General features: G+C 40.5%; 1 protein-coding gene across 5 annotated transcripts in view; it reads left to right on the forward strand.

The window, feature by feature from the left end:
• The window catches only part of ARHGAP24 (Rho GTPase activating protein 24), a 476,239-nt gene that overhangs the window by 416,243 nt on the left and 47,562 nt on the right, over positions 1–12,434 (forward strand). The window lies entirely within an intron of this gene.

Raw genomic sequence — 12,434 nt, forward strand, 5'->3', positions numbered from 1 at the left:
AAGATCAGGGAAGAAAATGAAAACAGGATTGGTTTTCAAACCATGGCCAGCCAAATACAGGTGTATAAAAATGTATACACACACACACATTTGAGTTAACTTGTTTTGTGGTTATACCTGCAGATTCTTTGCTGCTAAATGTTAACATGTTTCTATTTCTCCCACACATGTATACAAATACACACATATGTTTTAATGATATGCACATTTAGATCAGCACTCACACATAGACTCAGTTGCAAAGTATCTGAGAAAAAAATCCTGCATAGGACGAGAATAAATGCAGAAAGGAAGGGGCAAAAAGTGCACCCCCCTCGTGGAGCTGCTTTGGAGCTGTTTGGTTTCTGGAGGGGCCGAGGCAGCCAGCTGCACAAGACCAGAGCCGGCAGGAGAGTCAACGCAAAGTCAAAGGAAGAAACAAGGGGTTCACACAGCCGCGTGGCACTCTCCCTCCTCCCCTCGCACTGCTGTGACTGCACCTGCTGCATGTGACCAGCGGGCACTGAAGGCAGCCGCAGCCACAGCGTGGTGACGAGGCAGCTGCAGCCCTGCCAGCTCCCGCCCAGCTCTCATTGAGAAAAGGGGAGCAGGAGCAGGACGAGGGGGAGGAGGAGCTCCCTGCAGAGCTGCCTCCTCCACGGATCCGAGGAGCCTCCTGGAACGGGCATTGGACTGTTCTGACGTGGCGATTCCCTCAGGAGCCCTGGGAGTTTGAAGACAGAAGGGAGAAGCCCGCAGAGAGCATCAAAAGCTGAGGGGTGCTATAAAAGGAACAGGGGAGTTCTTTGAAAAGAATCTGTCATGCACCGAAATGCTTTCTGGAGAAGGTGCCATTATTTGCCTCCCCTTTTGCTCAGATGAAAGGAGGCAGCAAGGACCGTCCTGAAGTATCCCCCAGGGGCCTTTTGGTCATTGTTCCTCTCTCCCCTGCTCACGGCTATTTGCTGACCTTTCCAGAGGAATCTCAGTCCCCCCAGTTCCAGCTGAGAAGACAGTTCTTAATTAAAAAAAAAAATTTCTGCTCTTTGAATGGGAGGTGCAGCTTGCTTGCTGTGGTTCTTTTTGCTGTGACATTTTGGAATGTCTGCAGAAACTTAAACAAAACAAAACAAAACAAAACCTTAAAAACTCCCTGGACTAGGCAAGAAAAAAGGAACTTTTTGCCAGAAAGAAGTAAATGAGAAGTGGTAACTTATCCCTGATCCAGGACCTGGAGGATCAAAATCGTCAAGTTCTAGGAAACAGCACTTCAGATCTAACAAATAAACAAACATGAGAAGGAGTGGCTGTGGGGTCCCGATATCACACAGAGGCAGGTTTTAAAGGAAGCCTGAACCGGGTTCAGCACTTCCGGCCTGTATGATGCCTGAAGACCGAAATATTGGGGGGCGCCCCTCGGGTGCCTTGGTGTCTACTCCTTTCATTCCTAAAACTACATACAGAAGAATTAAACGGTGTTTTAGTTTTCGGAAAGGTAGGTACATAATATGTTCATGTCCTTTTAAAAAATGTACATCTATTTTCTAATGCTTTAAGGTCAGTTTACGCTCAGGTAAAATGGGAGTTTGGAAACCAAGAGCTTAAAACTGTACAAGAGTGGTTTATATGTGGTTTTGCTTGTCTGTAGTTATTTCTCAAGGCTCATATTGATCTGTTTGTTACTGTCTGTGAATGGGCCGGGTGGGCGGGGCTTAAAGAACGGTGGTCCTATAGGGATCACCTTGACTGCTGGAGCACAGACAGGCTGGCCTGACCTTGCTGAGGGGAGGAGCCGAGGCTGCCTTGGGCTGTTCCCGGACCCGAATCAAGCAGCCATGTTGTTCCCCCTTGAAAAGAGTCCCTCTCACATCCCTGTGCGGTGCTCCCATCACATCAGTTTGGTGCTGGGTGCCTGCGCTTGCCTCACATCCCCTACAGAGAAAATTTTAATAATCCGACTATCTGTAGTGACCTCTTTTCAGGAGGCTTTCTACAGTATTGATTAACACTGATTAGAAATAGGAGTCACCTTAACTTTCCAAATATACCGTAAGGTGGCACTGGGAGAGGGCAAAGAGAGGAAGGATCAGGAACAAGGGATGGGAGAATGTAAGTTTATGATCAATGAAAGACACTACGTATTTCAGAATTGATTTGTGTAGAGGGAGTTAAAGGGCACAACATAGGCAAAATGAAATATTTCTAGGAAATGTTTCTGTATCAAAATATTTTAAAATGTCCTTTTGCTTTAAAATGGGAATAATCAATTCAAATGATTTATTTAAATTGGAACTAGGTAAGTATAATTTTAAAGTCACGTACAGTAAGTTAATAATTTGTCACACCTAAGGTTGTTCCTTCTCCCTTTTTTCTTTGATTTCCCACCTATTAATTAGCATTATCTAGTAATCAACAGAAAAATAGAAGAGAAGAAAATGTATGTTTAAAGCAAGATATAGTGGGAACTTTTTAAAACTAAACCTTCTTCCTTCCGAGTCTTTTACTCTGGGCAGTTAATATCTGGCTATGACCATTATCATATATTATAAGCAGGAATTATCATATCTTATAAGCAAGGAATTCAAGTGTTAATTTATATTCTTTTCTCATCCACAAAGATAATTAAATGAGATGTATGTGTCTCATATTTTATAGATCTTTAGAGATTTCATGGTTACTGTAAGATGGCATCATTGATAGAGAAATTGGCAACAAGAGAAACTGAAAAAGGCTAGGGATTAACTGCTTAAAGGACCTCCCTTCTTCTGGTTCCCCCACCCCTCGGCAACTAAATTAGGTTTGTCCGACCATGTGGAGAAGGTCTACTTTTCCAGGTTATTGCTGCTCATTTGTAACATGAAATGTTCTGGGGACAATTGATTTAACTTTGAAACACAAAGCAAAGTGTTTTTTACGTTTTCCACCTTCTCTCCTCCCATGTTGGAATACAGCATATCTTCCAGAATCCTGGCTAACACTGCTGTTCATTTTGTCCTCTTCCCTCTCTCCTTAAATCCAACGAGGGAAGGCAGTGTTGAAAAAACAAAAACAAAAACAAAAACCAGTTCCCATGGGCTGGCAAATGGCAACCACCCAGAGTGGGGAACAGCTTCCATCTATCATCTCCTGTGGGCTATTTTTAAACTATTGTCCTTGCCTCTGCAAAGTCTTAGTAATCTGAGGAATGTTCAGCATTTGAGTCAAGGATTAACAGATTTTTATTTTACAAAGCTGCATTCTGGTTGCTGTCAGAACTGTAAAGGAGAGGAGGTGCAGGGAGCCTTCAGCTGGGTTAAGTTCCCTCTCCCCTTCTGCAGAGCCGCCTCATACCAGCCTCTCCCAGGTCACTGGCTTCTCCACCACAGTTAGGCGAGGAGGCTCTGGGAAGGAAGGGGCCGGGCCACGGCTGGGCTGCGAGGCAGTTTCCGTGCCGCCCTTGCCACCCTTCTGCAGCAGTGTGAAGCGCAGGGTGTTGGATCTTTATTCAAGGTCCCACACTGAAAAGAATGAACGTTTCTTTCAACCCTGGGTTCCCAAACCATGCTTCCTTAAGAAGAGTGTCCTTTCATGCTTTGTTTAGTCCCCTGGGTGCTCCAGGGGTTCCAGAAGTGGACAGGGTTTTCTGGATTTCCCTCCCAATCTTGTTGGAGAGCATCCACTGAAGTCGTTTCAATGAAAGCAGGAATCATGGAAAAGCGCCCAGAATTGAAAAAGGGTGGCGTGTCTGCCTTTCCTGATCCACATTTAAAGCATATTTTTTACTGTTGTTGTGGGTCGGCCGACAGAAGAGGCAGCTTCCCACTTCAGGATGGCCCTCGGGATGAAGAGGGGAGCTGAGTTAAAGCTTCCAGAGGCCTGGTGGGGTTGCCTGCATGCTGTGCCTGCTGGAAGTCACTGCTGCGAGTTCCTTTCTCTTCCAGACCTCTTCTGTCCTTTACTGCCCTTCTCATCTCTCTGTCTCTTTGTTTAGGTACTAGTAAAGGTCGCTGGACATGTTTTCTCAGTGGCTTTAAAAATCGAGGGGCTGTGAACCATCTACTAGGCAGGAAGCTGGGGAGAGTGGTGCTTTGAATTTATGTTCTGGTGAGGTAAAGATTACAATGTGTTCTTTACCCTTTTGATTTTGAAACTTTTTTTTTTTTTACCTCTGTAAGACTAATAGCTACTATACAGAGCATAACCAATCTTCTGATTACTTGGAGGTGCATAATGCTTTGGGCCCTGAGGTCAGTGTTAATTTCTAGTCAGGATGGGCTGGCTGGTTTAAGATTGCTGTGATCACGGGACATACTAAAGTAAAAATTTAAACCCTAACTTTATCTTGTCTTTTTCCTGAGTGGCGCTCTTCTTAGAGATAAGACATCATTAATTCCCCAGTGCTTTTTTTTTCCCTCTACACTGTAACCACTCTTAGTGGTCATGCCCCATTGCTTCGTCCTTCTTTATTTACTTTCTGTTTCCATTGCTTTAGCTGTTTGTGCCTTTATTGCTTCACGCACACAATGTACTTTAATCTTAGAAGTGGCTCTTCAAGACAGCATCTATCCTCACCTCTTTTCACCCCCAACATTGTTCACCAATGCCTACAACACAGTTCATTTGTAAAGTGTCGTCCGACTGGTCCCTAAAACAGTACTATCAAGCAATGTTCCACAGCTTAGAAAATTTTTTTGAGTCCCTATTGTTCCCAGAGAACACCCTGACTGTTTCATGTAATTATCAAGGCCTTCTGAGCAATTTCAACTAGTCCCAATTCTCCAGACCATCCCCTTCTTCCTCCCTGAACACATCTCCTGTACCACCTCTTCGCTTCTGTTCAGTGTCCCCTCTGCAGGGATGCCCTCTCTCCTCTTCAGTCTGCCCACACGTTACGCTTTCTTCGGGTCGTTGTTGTTTCTCATTTCTTCATCAAGCCTTCTCTGTTTACCCGTTATACTCTTTACAGCCCTTATATTTCTTATATGCTGCACCTGGCCACCTTATCTTCATAGCTGTCTTCAAGCGCTTTTATACATATTTGTGGCAAGAAATATACATATGAGTGTGTATTTGTTTATTTCTTCTCAAAGTTAAGAATGGCAATAGGTCTATTCAATCCAGGATTCAAGATCTATTGCAAGCTGGTGAAGTATAGTATTATGACCTATATTTTTCTGCTAGTTCATAGGCAGTAACGATTTAAAATAGAATATAGAGGTGGTGGATAACACTAGCATTTTCTTTAAAGTTAAAGTACTCTGTCTTGTTCTCAGAACATATTTTTCCCTATAAATGCAAATTGTATAAGTGAAAATGTTATTAATACATTAAATGATCGTTAACCTTAAAGCATAAAAAAATTAATGTATACGTTGTAATCACATTTATAGAAATTGATTTGTCCAACAGAATGCTACTATCCAAATCTACATAATTTGAAACGGTGCTATAAATGAGTAGCTCATTAATTCACAAATCAAAGTTTTACAGAGCATCTACCAAGTGATTCTGGGGGTGAGAAGGCAAACAAAACAAGTTTCCTGGGATTTATGAGTTCACGGATTCCTTGAGGATGAAGAAACATATAAAATAAGTAATTACTTAATCTGTAATAGGCACTACAACAAATTATGTATGAAGTCTGAGGAGCTTATGAATAAAAGACTCATCATGGACTCATCTGGAAAGGCAGTGATTCATCTGAACTACATGAAATCAGATTTAGTCTTTGGAAGTTATGGAAAGACATTTTCTCCTACATGATCCTAAAAGAGTTGTCAGCATCCTTACGGGGAAAAAAATGTCTGAATTGAATTAATATAATATAGTGGGAAAGGAAGGCTTTTAGAATCATATAGACATGTGTTTATACCCCAGATCTACCACTGTCTAGATATAGGTGACCTCAGGTCACCTAGCGTCACTAAGTCTATTTGTAGGAAGGAGATGTCCTTGCAGAGTATTTGTGAGTGTCAAATAAAAAAATGCATGTAAGTTGCATGGCTTGGTACCTGAATATAAATGGTGAGTACAATCACTCTACTGGTCTAAGGCCAGTGCTACTAGGTCACTATTTTCACATTATTACACTTGCTTAATTTTTTCAGGACTTTATTTTTCTCCCTCCTTCCTTATTCTGACTATAAGGAGAGTCAAGATTTTACCAAATATTCATTCTTTATTGTAGATCCTGAGTTTCTCAAATTAAAACTTTTCTATCTATATAAGATTTGTTGGCTACTTAGAAAGTGCTAGTGACAGACTGAAGTAAAGTTTGGCTGTCATTGTTTCTTAGTTCTGTACTAAATTGGATGTCTTTTATTTTGATTTGTCCATTTACCATAGGCAAATGTTTTTTTTTTTTCATTTTCACCAAGAACTTTATTGGACAACGTATTCACCCTTTTGTTCCACTACCTTCTGCCACATAATTCCATTTTCCTAAAACTTTTTATCTTTTTGAGCAAAGAACTGTTCCAGGTGCCTTTTACAGTCTTCCAGGCAACTGAAATTTTTTCTGTTAAGAGAATTTTGTAAAGACCAAAGTAAATGGAAATCTGAAGGTGCCATATCTGGACAAATGTTCACTTTTAATTGAAAATTGTTACAATCCTGGTGACACCACGACTTATTCTGCCAGCAGGGTTGTAGTAAGCAGAAGGATAAGTGACGGCAATCTCTATATGGCTTAGCATGTAATCTACGGGGTGGAAGGGACAAGGAACTCTGAAAAATAACTGATAGAAAATTTAAGCAATAACCGAGAAGTTATCTAACTTTTGCCTTTTTCATCAACAAATCAAAGACTTTTTGTTTTCAAGTGTTTATAGAAATCAGTGCCACAACCTGAGAAGCCTTGATAAGTTTCGTTTTACCTTGGAGTCAGTCATTTATTTCCTCTAATTGAGGAGGTGAAGTATTTTGTTTTAACGCATATGCATTAATTCCATAAATGTTTGTGGAACGCTCAATCCTTATGCACTTTGGTATTAAGTTCCAGGGAGCAAGAGAGTTTGCCTGTGTGTCTTAGTCCATTCAGGCTGCTATATCAAAATGCCCCAAGACTGGGTAGCTTCTAAACAAAGAAATCTACTTCTCATGGTTCTGGAGGCTGAAAGACTGCAATCAGGCCAGCATGGTTGGGTTCTGGTGAGAGCCCTCTTCTGGGTTGAAGACTGTCCACTTCTTGTTGTATTCTCAAGGGGCAGAAAGGGAAGGCGTGAGAGAGCTCTCGGGGGTCCGTTTTATAAAGCGCTGATCCCACTCATGAGGGCCCTGCACTCATGACCTAATCACTTCTCAAAGGCCCTCCTCCTAACACCATCACCATAGGCATTAGATTTTTCAACGCAGGAGCTTGGAAGGGACACAAACGTTCAGACAATGGCTCTGTGGTGGACAGAATGTGAGCCTCGGAGTCTTTCACATTCCCAGTTCAGTCCTTACCTCTGCAGTGCTTTTGGAAATTTACCTAAACCTCCCTTGAGTTTATAGGATAAATATATAGTATAAACTGTTATCCAAGATCATTTATAATAATAATAATAATAATAATAAATGTAAAATGATTGTTTTATTATAATAATTGTAAAACTACAATCTTCTTTTGACTGATAGGGAACTAGTCCCGTATGAATAGGCATCTAAATAAACAACTACAAAGCAATATGTTAAGAAATCAAAGAAGAAACATTCCAAGTTTTGTGTCTGGGTTGGGGGTGAGGGAATATTAGTAAGGACTTAACACAGGAGGTGATAGGAGTTGAATCTTGCAGCATAAGTTTTCCTAGGCTGACTCATGACAGCACGACCTACCTTCTAGAAGGAGGCCTGAAGATGTAATAAGTCGTAATACAAATAGGAAACAACAGATAGTCCAGTATAGCTATTGAGTATGTTGTTTGTGCGGAAGCAGCAGTGACGAAGGTGGATTTGGCACAGTGCCTGGCCATAGAAAGAGTGCTACCTAAACAGTTGTAGATTGAATGGTGCGTGAAGTGGTGGAGATAAGCTTGTGGAGACTTCATATTTCATGAAAAGGAGTTTGGTTGGTCTGGGGCCACCATCGGAAGAAATGAAGCAAGAGAGAGGCATGATCTGATTTCAGTATGAAGATCACTCTGGCAGCACTTGGCTGACTTGGGAACTCGGCTCTGTAAAAGTCACTCACATATTGAGGATCGAGATGGAAAAGAGTATTCTGGAAGACAAGAAGTAAGTAAGGTGTGAGAAGTGTCAGGAAGCCAAGTGAGATTGATTGTTTTAAAGGGAGTGAGCCATAGAGTAATGCAAAAAATAAATTTGGCTGTCAGTGATTTGGCAACTAGGTAGTTATTGGTAATTATAGAGAAGGCTCTTTTAGTGGAATGATGGTGTCAGAGGCCACATTGTAACAGGGTGACAAGAAGATAGAAAGTGATGAAATGGAGCCAGAGTTATACCTAGTTGGGAATCAAGGAACAGAGTGAATAAATACAAGGCACAGAGAGTCCAGAGATGTTTGGCTTTGTATTTATTTATCTTTTAGAATGGGTAGACTTTGAATATATTTTCCTGATCACACGCAATAACGCCACAGGCTGCCTCTAGCTATTGAGTATGTAAATCACACGTAAAGTAGGGACTTCACAAATCCTGAATATTTAGATTCTTTATATTTTTTTCTCTCTCCCCCTCTGTCTCTCCCTCCAGTTGAAACAGCCTCCCACAGATATAATAAAATCACCTGTGTGATTTACTTTTCTCAGCCTAGTGGAAAGTCACATCCTGAGTGATGCTTCATGACACCATCAACGTATTTCCAGGAGAAATATGCGTGACATACCGTTGTCACCCAGAAATTCCAAGGATGGTTTTGTTAGGGAATGTGAAACTTCCCTGAGAATTTAAATGGACGTAGCTGGAACTACTTGCAAGACTCACACCACAGGGAATATTCTTGTTAATAATCTACTAGTCAATGTGTCCTTTTCTCTGTGCTGCTAATTGGGGATAGCTCATGACCTTTGTGCTTTTTTTGTTAAGTTTAAAATTTGAAGTTTCACTGTTCCCTCAAAGAAAACTCTAACGAAAGTGGCTTTTAAAAAAGAATTTCCCCCTACTTTTCTGCACAAAAAACCATTCTCATACAAGAAGTTAACTCACCATCTACCTTTGTAAGTTGGAGACGTTTGGGATATTCTATTTCCAGTGCTACACAATGGGAAGTCTACATCTAATCATTACCTAATTCTTTGTAAGACGAGGTAAATGGCAGAAAATTACTATTTTTCCCACAGGAATTTCTTTTTTTTTTTTTTTTTATAAATTGATTGATTGATTGACTGATTGGCTGTGTTGGGTCTTTGTTGCTGCACACGGACTTTCTCTAGTTGCAGCAAGCGGGGGCTACTCTTCATTGCAGTCGCTTCTCTTGTTGCGGAGCACGGGCTCTAGGCACGCAGGCTTCTGTAGTTGTGGCACATGGGCTCAGTAGTTGTGGTGCACAGGCTTAGTTGCTCCATGGCATGTGGGATCTTCTTGGAACAGGGATCATACCATTGTCCCCTGCAATGGCTGGAGAATTTTTAACCACTATGCCACCTAGGCAGTCCCTCCCACAGGAATTTCTAAGCATGTGTACATATTGTCTACATTTTTTAACTCTTTTACATATTCTGTTGCTAAATAGGCATAGCTCTTTATGTTAAGGGAATCATTTGATTGGGCAGGATGCTGAGTTTTGTCCTTTTTTTCTGACATTCCCCCAAATTTGCATTTTCTTAACAGAAATCACTGCTCTTAATGTGATGACAGGAATTGAATCCAGAAAACTAGGAGGCATGTTTCTCCCTCTGTAATTCAGTTTTCAACCATTATGCCCACGACGCAGTACTGTGTGATGCACACACAGTGGCCCTGAAATTCAGGAGCCGTGATCAAGCCCTGGCTCCATCTTTCACCAGCCCAGTGACATTCAGCAAGTCACTTAATCACTCTGTGCTTCCATCGCCTCCTCAATAAAATGGTGCTGCCCATCTCATAGAGTGCTGAGAATTTTAAGTGAGAGAAATGCAGATTAAACTGCTAGTATCCATGCCTGGCATACGTAAACATAGCCTAGCTATTACCATTTTTTAGAGCACAGAAAAGATATGCTGTTTTCTTCACTTTTAGAACTTAATATTTTAAATTACTAGAAAATAAGGACACATGATAATTGGTATTAAAGAGGAAGAGGACAGGTATTCAGGAACAAGCAAAGATTTTTAAGACTAAATCTGGATATGGACTTCCATTCTACTACTTGGTGCTGTGTAACTGACTTTAGGTCATTTATTTAATGTCTCTGAGCCCAATTTCCTCAGGTATAAAATAGCTACCTTATATATTTATTATGGAAACAAGAGAATATATATCAAGGACTTAGTGCATATTAGGTACCTAATATATGAAAGGATGTTAGGCCTTTTGGCTCTTAGTTTCTTACTATACTTCTTAAGAAACTTCTTATCATACAGGCAAGTCTGTACGTAACAAGGGGAGACAAAAAAAAAAAAAGAAAACCAGAGTGCCCATCTAAAGCAAAAATTACTGCATCCTTTATTACCTCCCTGAGTTTTGAGGAAAAAAGAAATCCCGAGAGTTTTAAGAAAAGAATGTTTGTTTTTCATTACTGTATAATACCAGATCTTGGAAGTTCGGTTCTCATTTGTAGTGCACATAGAGGTTGAACTGGAACATCTTTACCAGATTTTCTGCTGTATTTAGAGAGAAACCTTATGTAATGTATCAGTCCAAAACAATAAGTGAAAAATCAGGTATGTAAGATTTATTCCCGAATGTTATCATTATTTTTTGGTATAATAAAAAATGCCCCTGAAAGGCTATCTCCTCAATTTTGGCAGGATGGAATCCAAACATTCCAGGCAAATAAGCATCAAAGACCTCCAGGGGAAAAGAGTCGGTATTCTTCATTCATGACTGATTTTCAAGCCTTGTTATTGAAATAGCAGAAGACCTTCAAAATCATTATCACCGGGATTTCCTAGGTGGCGCAGTGGGTAAGAATCCGCCTGCCAATGCAGGGGACACGGGTTCGATCCCTGCCCCAGGAAGATACCACATACTGTGGAGCAACTAAGCCCGTGCGCCACAACTGTTGAGCCCGTGTGCCGCAGCTACTGAAGCCCACGTGCCTAGAGTCCGTGCTCTGCAACAAGAGAGGCCACTGCAATGAGAAGCCCACACACCACAACGAAGAGTAACCCCTGCTCCCCACAACTAGAGAAAGCCCATGTGCAGCAACAAAGACCCAACGCAGCCAATAAAATAAATAAATAAATAAATAAATAAATAAATAAAAATCATTATCACCACTTCATACAGAATTGGGCATTGTTGCAAGTAACAGAAAACGCAGCAAACAGTGACTTACACAGGGGCTTATTTTTCTCACATTGAAAAAAAAGTCTTCAAGAAGGTGCTGCTGGTATTGCGTCAGTGGTTCAGTGATTTCAGCCCCATTGTCTCTGTGAATCTTTTAGCCTTTCCCTCATGGTTGTTGCCTAATGGTCAAAAGATGACTTTTAGTTCACAGGTAACACATCCAAGTTCAAGATGGGAAAAATGCATGAGTGGCAATTTCAGCTATATCTTTATCTTTCATCAAGAAAAATAAGCCTTCCTAGAGACTCCAGAAGACTTTTGGGAAATGGAAGAAGTAGTTACTTTTCCAGCCTCGAAAATGAAAATAATGGGAGAAAATGGGGGTGTGAATGTCTGTTGAGTTAGGGGAAAATATTTAACACACTGTTACCGAGAATCTGCTTGTTCCAAAGTCTACAAACTAAGCTAATTTCTAACTCTGTTTTATATACACTTGAATATTAATATTCAGTAACAATCTTTTTTTCCTAGAAGGATTTGATACTAGGTGTAGAATAGTTTCATTTGTTGCTGTGTTATTGTTTCTAGCTAGACTAAGTATATTCTCTTTGGTAGCAAGTGTTTATTGCTTGGAATGTGATGGTTTTGCATTACTGAATCCATACATAAATTATTTTACAGATAGGGAAGTAAAGCATATGTTATTATTGTTAAATTCTGAACCTAATGGTTTTGAAATAGTCCCCAAACATTCTGAAGTCTTACATAGTTTCAACATGCAACACTAATTTTTTCCCCCTTTTTATGAAACTCATTAGATCATTAAAACCTTTTAGTAATATTCATTCCATCTGGGAACATTGGAATCACACTTGCTTGGCTCTTTTTCTCCCTCTTTTCTCATTGGTTGATCATTTTTCCAAGCTACCAACTGATATTAATATATTTTAGAGGCATTGTTTCTTAATCAGTAGGGTACCAAGGGTGAATAGTGGGGGTGTTCAGCCCCAAATGTATATAACAGGAAATGCATCATTTGTGGGTATTTAAAAGTAATTAATAAAACTGATCAAAATTGTTTTGATTTTTATTACCCCCATGTGCTGACA

This window comes from Hippopotamus amphibius, chromosome 3, assembly GCF_030028045.1.
Source record: "Hippopotamus amphibius kiboko isolate mHipAmp2 chromosome 3, mHipAmp2.hap2, whole genome shotgun sequence".
Taxonomy (NCBI): Eukaryota; Metazoa; Chordata; class Mammalia; order Artiodactyla; family Hippopotamidae; genus Hippopotamus; species Hippopotamus amphibius.